At 50.4% G+C, this 12059-nt stretch overlaps 1 protein-coding gene and 1 long non-coding RNA gene across 2 annotated transcripts in view; one reads left to right on the top strand and one right to left on the bottom strand.

The window, feature by feature from the left end:
- LOC135902353 (tetraspanin-33-like) overlaps positions 1 to 12059 on the bottom strand; it is a 262578-nt gene that overhangs the window by 216667 nt on the left and 33852 nt on the right. The gene's annotated exons all lie outside the window — the stretch shown is intronic.
- LOC135902355 (uncharacterized) overlaps positions 1 to 12059 on the top strand; it is a 170784-nt gene that overhangs the window by 147120 nt on the left and 11605 nt on the right. Inside the window, exon 2 of the long non-coding RNA XR_010564488.2 lies at positions 11630 to 11704. This is a non-coding gene — a long non-coding RNA (uncharacterized lncRNA). The remainder of the gene's footprint in view (positions 1 to 11629; positions 11705 to 12059) is intronic.

Below are 12059 nucleotides of genomic sequence, written 5' to 3' on the forward strand. Positions count from 1 at the left end.
TTGAATACACTATAACGATTTTACAAAGCTATAAGTTACCAAACATATACTATGTTAGAAATTTACCTCGGCTGAGTGTAATCTTTCATAACTTTAGGTTGACAGTGGCGTTTAAATTTCCTCATGTACAGTTTATACGACGCAGTGAGTTTCCGGACAGTAAGCTGCGTCGTCTGCCTAAAACTATGAAGAATCGGCAACCATGTGTCTGCCCTCAATACGTGCGCGATCGACAGTCACTGGCTGCTGTTCGTACCCGCGTCGACACTAAACCTCGTCTGAGCACGTTATATTTAGTTTTCTGGTCACCCAAACCTCAGATAATTTCTCAAAGAGCACGGGTTTAAACCCAAGACTTTCAGCAGATCTTCTTGTCGTGTGCTTAGCCTATTGTATACTTGGTCCCATCGCCACCCATTATTGGTACAGCAGGCTATATGAATGCAACTCAAGCCGACCACCCTGCTCCTTTGTAACATAAACTTTATCCCTCATCTAGAACGTATTGCGCCCTAGGTTCGGGAGCATCTCGACCATCTGTGGAAACAGCGGCTGTGTTTAAGGTTTGTGAATAAGTGATCCGGAGATAGAAATTTGTAAACGGTTCGATAACAGCCAGCGCGCATTTCGTCTCACGTGAGGCAAGATGGCGGCTTGAGTGACGTCAACGAAACCAGTGCACCTGCCCGGACGTGGCCCAGATGGCCGTGCGCTGACGAGCAGCGAAGGCAGCGTGCGCGGGAGCGCGGCGGTTGCTTTCGCTTTCGCGCCCTTCACTTCGACTGCGGAGGTGTCCTCGTGCGCATGCGGAGGAGAAAGGGCGTGGGCCGGGCCGTTCTTGCTAGAAAGCGCGACCAGAAAACAAGATGGCCGCCCCTGCTGCTGCATGGGCGGCGGACGTGCTGCCGCCTTCCGTCGATCGCCCAGCCACGCAAGGCACGACCGTATTAACAGCCACGCAACCACGACCAGCACGCGGCGCGCGCACGAGAGCGCGGCGTAGCAGACAGCAGTTCCGCGTATCAATCACCTGCCTCTCCGCGACGTCACGTGACACGAACTTCGAGGGGGGCGAGGTGAGAGCGACGAGATCGAAGACGCGTACGCCGCATGCTCGTCGCGACACAAGTACGATAGGCGCGTGCAGACTCGTGTATACGTTGACGCGAAGCATGGAGCTTTCAAAGGAACAAGGCAGCCTGTGCGCCTTGCTTCTCCGGTCGAGCCGATTTTCAAACTACGGCGTAGTGAGAACTGGTATACGGTGCTGTACAGCTGCTCAAGCGCTTGCAGAATGAGTGGCGAAGAATGGGAGGGCGGAGAATGTGTGCATATTTTTATTAGAGGTGATACGTATATTTATCTTATATCCACCGTTCGAGGAAATTTGTTGTATAAGTTTGGGACGTCAGTTCTAAGGGTGTGACAGCAGTCACAGTTGACTCTTTTGCGTTTTCTTTTCAAGTATGCCCATTCTGGTATTCTTTACCACAATCTCTGCAGTGTCGCATGAGCACATGTCCAAGTAACCACCATGGTCATAATTTTCGAACGCTTAAGGAAAAAGGAGTGGAATCTCGCGCTACGATAACGCCTAAGACTAAAGACATGACCGTTAAGTATGCCATTAAGCACCCTTAAAACCCATCACCGTAAAATCTGGAGCGCCACTGAGAAAGACGCTATAATTAATAAAGACTGTTGCCTATGCGCGGAAGAGAGAACCCATGCATGTGTGGCAGAAATTGAGTGTATAAACTAGCATTGAATGCACTGGTTAAATGCAACATGCTTTAAAAAGAAAAAAAAAACGAAAGAAGCACCCAAACAATTGAAGTGCCCGGTTGCAGCGACATTGTCACAAAAGGTGACATTGTGTAGCTTTAATCCACTCTAAGGCCGATCATAATGCAGCCACTTTAACGCAACCGTAAAGTCAGTGGATTAGCGATGTACACTTAATGGCTGACACGGCAGGCTCAGATCAGGTGAAAACGTATACGTCGGGCAAGCGGCAATGACCACGGCACTGCAAGATCGGCTCGCATATACGGCAGCCGACAGCCACCGAAATGTTTCATGTTGGGCCTCTCGTATATCGCACAAAGTGTGTAGCTAAGAGGGCCGTCTCGGACACGGCACCGGACTATAGTCTCGTTGCTTTACACGCGTCGAAGAGTTGCACACTCACATCAATTATGTCACCGTCGTTTTGCGTCACTTATTTCCTTCATGTTCCCACAGCGCAGAGTATATGCTGGACGGCGCGCCGACCTCTCTGTCTTCCTGCGGATGTAGGTCTCTCAACCTACAGCGCGCTAAAAACATGTGCTTTCGACTAAACCACGTGAAACGATGTGGTAGCTAGGCGAGCAACTCGCAGGTGAGATCGGTTGGCACGTAAAAATCGCGAGATGGGAAGCTCCAGAGAACCGCCAGTGAGGTGAGCAATCATACTAGCGGGCAGTCCAAAATAAAAGGCTCCGACCGATCAGCAGTTGGTCTCGCCTAACGAGCAGCCATACACGTTTATCGCCCCTGACAGGCTAACAGATGACATTCCCAGCGTACACATATGCGAACAGTATTAATCAAGCAAGGCCCACGCCCCTATATTTATGTTCGAACTGTTCTGATAAGACTCTCATCTGTTATCGTGCACTTCGCCTTCCATATGACAAAACGAGCAATGCGGAGCCACCACGAATTTCTCGAACTTCCGGAACAGGCGTAACAAACTTCATATCAGAGGTTCAACAGGTGCGCCGTTCAGAGTCGTGTCCGTGTAATCACAGCTCGCGCATTCGGGACCGGCCAGATTGTTTGTGCAGACAGTGCCACCGGTGGTGGCTCGCAGCTGCTGCCGCCGGTCGCGAGTGTCCCCCCTCGCTGCCCCCGCGCGTGCAGCGGAGATTTGCGCGGAGGAGGCATGCGCGCCGCGTGCGAAGCGGCGTCAAGGTGAAGCGCCACCCACGATCCCCCGCTGGCACGCTGCCTCGTCGACGCGCCGTCATTACGCGCTGGGCGTAAGAGGAAGGCATAACTGCCGCCCCCTCCTCCTCTGCAAGCGCGCTGCGCCGATGGGGTAATTGTAGCTGCCCACTTTTTAATGAGCAGCTGTTCGCCGTGGTATGCCGACGACACGCGAGCGAGCTAGGGAAAAGGGCATGTGTTGTTCGCTTCCCGGGCCCCGTGCGCGGAGTTGGCCCGTGCTTCCGCGTCGATCTGCCAGCGTCTTTCGGCATCGTCGCCGACCCACTCAAAACAGCGAAATGAAACGGTAAACCTGGTAAACCCGGCACTGCGCGCGCCCTGCTCCAGTGCCAGTCGGGATCGTCGCCCAACAGCCTGGCCATATTTCTATGGAGAAAAAAAAGAAAGAAAGAAAGAAAGAAAAAGAAAACAAAACACGCAGCCACTGCAACACCGTTCCGCTTATCGGCCTATAGTATGCGACTTCAGGATTTGAATGCTGGTTGATTCGGAAAACAAGTGTATACGGAGCATTGCAGGGAAAGAGAATTTTCACGCCCCCAATACGAGATCAGCTCTCATGTTTCGAGTTCCCGTGCACACATGGCTAAATACGCTCGACATATAGCCGGCGCTATAGCGGTGCGAGGAACGAAGACTCGCAACGAGTGCGACAAGTCGGATGCCGCCTGAGGAACTCTTCACGTCGAACGAGCGATACGTCCTGCGTGCAGTTCGCGCGCATTTCTTGACGTCCTTCGCTGAAGCGAATCCAGCTCGAAGGAAGAACGCTCGCGTCGATGCTGACCAGGGCTGAACGAGACCGAATGCACGTATGGTCGGGTGCATTCCATCAAGTGCGTGACGCCGCGCGTGCGATTGCTGTCGGTCGTTTCGGGCCAAAATCGAGCAGCGTTTCGGCGACAGACGGGCGGCTTCACGTGAGAGTAGGCTAAGCTGTCCCTGGTCGCTGAATTTAGCGAGTTTTCAGACACTCTAACGACACTGTCTATTCGGCGTCTTGGCGACTTCATTGGCGGATTTTCTTAATGATTGAAATGTCCTAAGAAAACTGCTCAAGGCAGTTCGACAACCTTTAGTGCCTCACCCACAATTTTATCCCAAGAGGAATGTATGCTCCTCCATAAGTCGCTCCTTCTAAAGACATGCCGAAGAGTTTATCAGGGTGCATCTTGGGGCATCTGGCATATCAGGGAGCCATCTGGGTGCATCAAAGCAGCTGTTCTAAACAAAATGCAATCTTGAGATCTCATGCCGTTTTAGAAAACAGGGGGTTGTACGCATTTTTTAAAACTATAGCTATAGTTTAAAAAATAATGAGGACGTTAGAAAGCACTGAAACACAACAAAGACAAATTTCCGACCACGTTATCATCATCATATCATCGTCATCACTTAACAACTTTTTGCTAAAAATGGAATGCTTTGAAGGATACCACTCGGCGTCAATCTCCAAAAGAAAGTTACCAATAGTCGGTTTGCGAGCACACAACGATAGCCAGTGTTTGCACCATTCCCAGTCGGCGCACGAACAATTTCGAATTCTGCGTCGAAACCCACAAATCGATAATGGGGGACAGAATCTTGAAAGCGAAATAACATATCATTCAATCAGAGAACAAAATGATCAGCCGACACAGCGAAGTGACAGAAGAATGGATCCGTTATCAGGACATCAGCCACGTTCACCTGAGTGAGCGTAGGTCACGTGTACGTAACGGGACATGCGCACTGAATGCGCGTGAGAAATAGCACGCACCTGGGCGCCAAGAAGGAAAGATAATGCGAGCATTGTTTACATCCCTACAGCGAGAACACTGCGAGATTTGAGGTGACCGATGCGAAGGCAAACTCGCGCATTTGTGGCCACCAGCCATGCGGGTGGCCTCGTTAACTGGTTCGTACGTCCGCGCCACGTCGAACAAAAGTGAAACTTGCTTTGTCTTAGTGCTATTCCTATCTGTCGTATACCTGTAAAGTCTGGCCTCTAGTTGGCTGTTCCTCAATCATCGCAAGTACAGCAAGCAGCTATTCTTTTCGTCATCGTCGTCGTCGTCGACGGAGATGTACGAGAGATGCCCGGAGCCTTAATGAACTTGATTTCTTGAAACGGCAACGTGTTATTACACCTCTGTATCTCGTCTACAATTAAGCAAATGATATTAGTACAACTGTTTTTAGTAACTAAAAACGTCACAGCGATCATCACCGCAGACTATTCTGACCACTGCGCGCGAGTGATAAAAGGAAATACGCATGAGTATTTCAAGTTACTCTTCCTCACTTATCTTCACGTTGAATTGAATTAGTCGCTTCGCAAATGGCATATATCCGTCAAAGAACCACTGCAAGCGCAATCAATAATTTCAGAAGTCAAACGGTCAACACGGTGTGGGCAACTCGACATTGCTTATCGCACTCTTCGCGCACCGCGGAACAGGCCGCTGAAGCCACTTAGGTAGTGAATATGCGCCTGAACTGAGAATGAAGCCACGCAGTGCAAGTCTCTGGATTGATTTTCGACTAAGTACCCTCCTTCGAAGAGCGCTGAAACGCCATCAGACGGCCGAGCTGGCAAATTAGGCATCCGAAGCGGTTGGATAGATATATGAACAAAGCAGGAGGTTGGTTCAGGCTATACTTGGTAACCCATACTTAACTCTGTTTTAGCACGTAATTTACAAGAAAGCTCAAGGGGACACGAACGGGATAGCGTCTGTCGCAGTCGTGTCCCTTTGTGCTTCTTTTTTGGTAAATTCTGCGCTAAAACAGTGCTAAGTATGGAGATAGAAAGACGGTATATATATATATATACTGAATCCGATGGGCTACATGATGCGCAGTACGCAAAGTCACACAGCGAAGTGCACCGGTAAAGCCATGGTTGTCATTCATTCATTTTAACGTCCGAAAAAGAATTGAGGACAAGGTCTAATGACACTGTAGTGGACGGATTCGGGTTAATTTTGACCACCTGAGCTCTTTCAAAGTGCACCAGCTCTCAAGTACCTCCCCGCTTTATTTCTAATCGGAGAGTGGTCAGAACGGCCAGTAATCGAACCCGCGACCTCGTGCCCACCATAGTCGCCGAACCACCGCTACTGGCGGTGCGGTTTGGTCATACTAGTATGCGTTTAATGCGTGATTAATTGCCTAATCAAACCTCGTTGCGCACGTTAATTGCCGCGAACAAGCGCACTATAGCTGCCTGCCGCCCCATGGATCCCAGCTGTACAGGGAGCACAGGCGAGAGGCGCGCACACGCGCCCTTGACTCGGTCCCGTGGCGAAACGCGAGATGAGCCGCCGCCGTCGTCGCCGGGATGACAGCTCTGGGCCTCGTCACGCTTTCGCCGTTCGCTGCCTGAGCCTCGCGCGCTCCAGTGCTCGGGAAAGCGAAGGTCGCGCCGTTCCGCACATTGGCCGCCTTGTTCGACGAGAGAGAGCACTTTTTTTTTCATTTCACTTCTCTCTTTTTTTCTTCTTTAATTGCAATTCGGCGCGTTTTGTTACCCGAAGAAAGGAAAAGGAACGAGCGAATATAGGTGCAGCCGAGCTGTGCAAAGCATTGCACTGTTTTAGATGGACGCAGCCTGAATTACTCCAGAAAGAAAAAAAGCTCGTACAAACACTTACATAGTAAACACAAAATATTGCGCAAGAAAGAATCAAGACGGCGCATGTCTGCAGGCATTAAGCTATAGATATCCACCGAAGTGCATATAGTACACTAGAAGCATGCGAAGATACGTACACATCAACGGAAGGCGATGAGTAGCGGTTGGCGACACGCACAGCAGCTAGAGACAAGGGCCGCGCTTTCGTAGCGATGCCTTTTCCGATGCTATTCCTCTTCGCGCTTCACCCGCGTTATCAATGGGATCAGCCAGCCGTGGTCCGTGGACGATAAGGGTGGCATAGAATCGAGTGGAAGGAATCGCAACAAAATCGCGGCCAAGAAGGCGATCTGCCACAAATGGACAATATATGATAGAAATCTATCTACTGTTAAGGAGTATCTTTATTGCATTGCAAAACGCACGAAGATGCCTACTAGGCATCGTACCCGGATTATTTCTCTAGCGATACATTTGCAGTTTTGAACGGGCGGTATAGAACTACGTAGCCGCTTTTATACAGGGTTCTTGTCATCCAAATTTCTGTACACTATGCGTTTTTCCAATCCGAGCCCCCGCATGGCTGGGAGGCCCACGCGCTACGTCGCGCTGAACGGCGCCACAGTCGCTGAGTCATCAGTGTTTTTTCAGAACTAATACGTTCAGTCGTGTCCTTGCGCGTGCACAGTGCGCATGCGCTAGACTTATGCACCGTTCGTCCGTAGCGATACGTGACGTCATCGCGAAGTGCACCCGTCGCGGAGAGAAATGGCAGAATTCCGCGTGGTATAGGCGGGGGCCGAAAGAAATAAGAAAGAAAAGAAAAAGCTCGGGCGAGATGAGGCGCCGAACAACGCAATTACGGGTGTCGCTACGCTAAGACGCTGATCGAGCGCTTTCCACGTCCCACGTCTTGAGAGTGCGGAGAAAAAAACAAGGGAGCGGCGGAGAGAGCAGAGCGGCGGGCGCGTCTTTTTCCGCCGCATCCGGTCGACCGGAAAGCGGCCCGCTGTCGGGGGCTGACCTCAATACCTGGGGCACGACTTCGCTGCCATACAGGGCTGACAAATGCAGCCGCGCGCCATTTGCGAAAAAAATCCAAGCACGCGTGACTACATCCCCGCTGCCGAGTTTCTGGGAACACTGCAGAGGTTCTGGCGGTTCTGTTCCTAAAGCTGTATGGGGCCATCGGGGCTGTCAAATTTATGCTAAATACAAGCGCTATATCATACTGCAAAAACTGACTGATGGCTGTCTTTGGAACTATCCTAGCGCGGTGTCGTTCCTTTTTTATTATTATTATTTTTATAAGGGCAGCGGGGAAAGCTTATGCTCCTTATGTAATGGAAACCAAGACACCTTATGTAATGCCTTCAAGGCTTTCGGGTGAGAATGTATGAAGCGAAATGAAAACTGATTTGCGGATACTTCTTGCAATTTCCAATTTGCAAAGCCATTGTCTGTATGCCGCTTTCAGCATAGACCTAACTCTGTTGACGATGCAATGTAGCGTGTTGGTATTGTGTAACTGCAAATGGTAACACTGACCCTTGTTTGTCTAAATATTTTTCATTCATAACATTGTTTTGCATCGTGTGCTGAATACATCGAAAAAAAAAAATGCTTTTTGTTCACTTGGTTTACGAACAATTTTCTGGAATTTGAACCAGCTAAGGCGCCTCATTTTCACTATTATGTTATTATACTTTATCGTTGGCGTGACTTCAGGCCGATGATCATCATCGGGAAACTACTGCAGAGAGAGCCTGCGGCGACGACGCAAGCCGGCAAATGGAGCACTTCGACACTAAGACTGTTTCCTCAAACGCATAAACACGATCGCTAACAGGCGTTAAACCTATATTCAGATATAAGGATGATAGTACAGTGGAAACGGTGTTACTGGTATCATGGTTGAATCATAGCGGGAAGATCAACACAGGTCAAAGGAAAGCCGCAGAAATACAAGAGTAAACGCTGTCAGCCCTTAGCTAGTTCTGCTTCTTTCTTTTGTTCTGTGTTGATTTTCGCGCCACCCTTCAACCATCCGTACCGACGCCCAGGTCACCGAAATCCAACTGACAAATCAAATCAAGCTATAGACCACCAGCTTCGTTGAAGAATTCGTGCTTCGTCGATGTCTTTCCACTCTCCACATGTCTCTCTCTCTCTCTCTCTGCACCCGAGCGTGTTTTTGCGGCGCACTCAGGCGCGTTCATGAAGCAACGCCTCGCGGCGCCACGGCCGCATTTGATCTGGCGGTGGCGCAGCTCTCTGAGCCGCAATTAGATGCATTCACCTTATCATCGCAGTCGCCATTAGAGGCGGCCGCACGCAGCGCGCCCGGAATGGCAATTAGATCGAATCGAACCGCGCTGCGGCGACTGACGAAGCGAGATCCGCGGTTTCCAACGCGTGAGCTCGGCGTGGCGAGGGGGTAGGGTCACCCTTCGGCCGGGGAACGGTGCTACAGGGCTGGAATCCATGCCCGGAGAGGGCGACGGTCACTCGCCTGCGCATACAGGACGAAATGAAACCAACCTCCGGTAGCCTCCGCCGACAAATCGAGCGATTAGTGCCGGCAATGCTGTCGTTGCAGGGGGGACACAAATTTCGAACGAAGGACATCATGCAGCGCGAGCAACCCCACATTTGCGCCGTAATTTTCCGGCCCCTCTTATGTTGAGCTGCATACATGCACGGTAAACGAGGACGGAGAGAGAGCGAAGTTTAAAAAAAAAAAAAACAAGATATGAGTTGTCTTATACAGAGGCACGGTGCAGTGCAATGTTCAGAAATTGTTACAGCAGCTGTTTCAAAGAGAGCCGAGCGTGCGGCCTCCAGTATTTGCAGCGCCGTGCCCGTCGTGGCACTGTAGTATTGTCAGACGCTGACGGCGAACAATGCGCGCGTTCTTTGTGAACCGGATCTGGCTAATCATCCGTGCGCGCTTCCACGTAAGCAAATGCTGCTATCCTTTACTAGTTGCTAGTAAGATTCGCCCCATCAGCGTGCTCGAGCCTCGTAGGCGACCGTTATAGCAATGACCCTTTCTTATAAGAGCGCACGCCTCTCGGTACGAAGTAGCTACTGCCGGTTCCCGCAGTCGAATCTCCCATTTTTGTCTGGTCTCCCTGCTCTTCGCTTTGCCGAGTTACTCGTATACGAATCCAAGCTATTGACTCATCCAAAAGAAAGAATTAAAGTAGCCGGATAGTAAGTCGAAGTATAGCCCGCATTCAGATTGTCGCGTTCAAGTGCTTATTGTGTTGATCCGGAACATGGCAATAAAAGACGTCATAGTCGGTTTCCCAATACTAAATTCCAACAGCTGCGCTTCTGGAACGAGCACAAGGTTACTACAGATGATCATTTTTGCATTTCGCCTCCATTGGTATGCGACCCCCGTTTTTTTTGTTTGTTTGTTTCGTGACGCGATCAAAACATTCAAGCGCTCCACGTATAACTCTTGAGTTATAGTATACCTGATGTTTGAGTTACAGCACTTGTGAGATCAAGCGCTCGGTTTCGACGACGAGCTATGTGACAAGGCGTGAGTGAGTTCCGGTACGAATGTTGCTTTCGTTATTTATTTTTTATAGAGATAGCAATTATATGGACACTACAGTCGCATTTTCGCCGTCGCTGTGAGATTCCGTATGAGTGAAAGCCTGTGAAGGTGAGCAGGCGAACGCGGTTCAATCAGCGTGCGCGAGCGATAAACACGGCCCGGATTCGTGCCCTCTCCTGTGGCGCGCGAGCCAGGAGGGTCAGGCGAGGGAGGAAGGGCTCCTTCGCCGGCGACTGCTAGGGTGCCTCGATGTCCTCCTAGCCCGCCGCTCCGTACAGAATGGAGACAACTGCGGCGTCTACTACGGCGCTGGCCACGCCAATGGCCACGCCTTTGGCGGACGCCGTAAGGACGTGTTGCCGGCGCTCGTGTCTCATGGGTTGCAGAATCAAGCGTCCTTCCTTTCTTTAGATCACTATCATCTTGAAAGCGATCTGCGACGTGGCCAAAGTGCGCGCCTGCGCGGGCATCATCTTCAAAGCGATCTGCGATGTTTGCAGAGTGCGCGTATACTCGCGGGCAACTTTCTCTGGTAACGAAGGGAGAGCTGCGGAGGCAAAGCGCGCACACGGGAAAGCGCTTCTGAAGCGAGTCCCGTGTTTTCATCCACCTTAGTTCAAGCTCGGGAAGAGAAAGTATAAATACCTTATTAGCAGCAGTTAAATAGGAGAAAACATACCACTGAATGTATAAAGTTTACTTATTATGCGAAGCATACTAGACGCACAACCACGCTCTTCCTTGTCAATTGGCTCCAACTGTCAATTGTCAATTTTCACAGACAGCTTCCGCTGTCATCGAGCTGTGTGTGTTCATGTTTACCTGTGCGCACGTGACATCGTGCTGGTTAACTTCATTAAAACACGTTGACGGGCTAGCTGGTTTGAATCCATGATAGAATGTGTAAGCGCGACTGAACAAGGACGTAGAAAGAAGCAGATACGCAAAGACAGCGCTGTCTCTGTGTGTCTGTTTCTTTCTACGTCGTCGTTGAGTCTCACTTACAGATTCTATCATTGTTAATTTAGTTAGTAAGCGAATGTTTACAAGTTTATGCGCCCGATAAAACTACTATCTTTACTTTGTACAGCTGTCTACTAATTTACTATCGCACTTGGCATTTCTCTTCTCGGCGGAACTGGAAATTTCTTTTCTCCGTGACTACTTAGTTGACTGATTGGTTGCACGCTTTCATCGACCACACCGCACGCCTATGCTGTCGTGGAAATGTCGGCTATTAAAGCTCCTAAGGCGCTGCATGTTGATGAAGCGGCCAAATTCCAATCTTCATGTATCTAATTCCTGTCAGGCAACTCTAGTGGGGAACTAGTTGGTGTAGTTGGAACGAGAACACATCTTGCCAAGAGCGCAGAGACGGGAGTGAAGAATAGCCAGAGATTTGTCTCTTCCTCACTGCTGTTCCCGTGCTGTTCTTGCACCTTTTCCAGGGCTGACCGAACTGGAGCTCCGGCAGTCGCGCCACGACGGCGTTCAGTCAACAAGCAGCCTTTCTCTGCACGTGGGTGCGAACCGTTGTTTTCTGGCTCGCAGTCCTTTATTTCGCAGTTCTTCCTGCGTGCGAGGAGGCGGAGCCCTGCCGCTCCTTTCTCTTTCCACGTGCGAGTCGGAGTCCACCGCCCAAAGCTGCGACAGCGAAGCCCGTGCACAATGCTGCACGAGTATTTTTAACCGAAGCTAACTGATTCACGCCCGCGTCGAAGAGTGCCAAGACGCCACGCGTGAAATCAGCCTGGTTACGGCGCCAAAGGGGGAGCCCCTATCATGGTGGGGTGAAAAAACAACATGGAAGAAGAACACGAAGAGAGAGAGAGAGATAAGGAGATGCCCCTAGGACGGGAACAGAACTGCTTCTCGAGC

This window comes from Dermacentor albipictus, chromosome 5 (assembly GCF_038994185.2).
Source record: "Dermacentor albipictus isolate Rhodes 1998 colony chromosome 5, USDA_Dalb.pri_finalv2, whole genome shotgun sequence".
NCBI lineage: Eukaryota > Metazoa > Arthropoda > Arachnida > Ixodida > Ixodidae > Dermacentor > Dermacentor albipictus.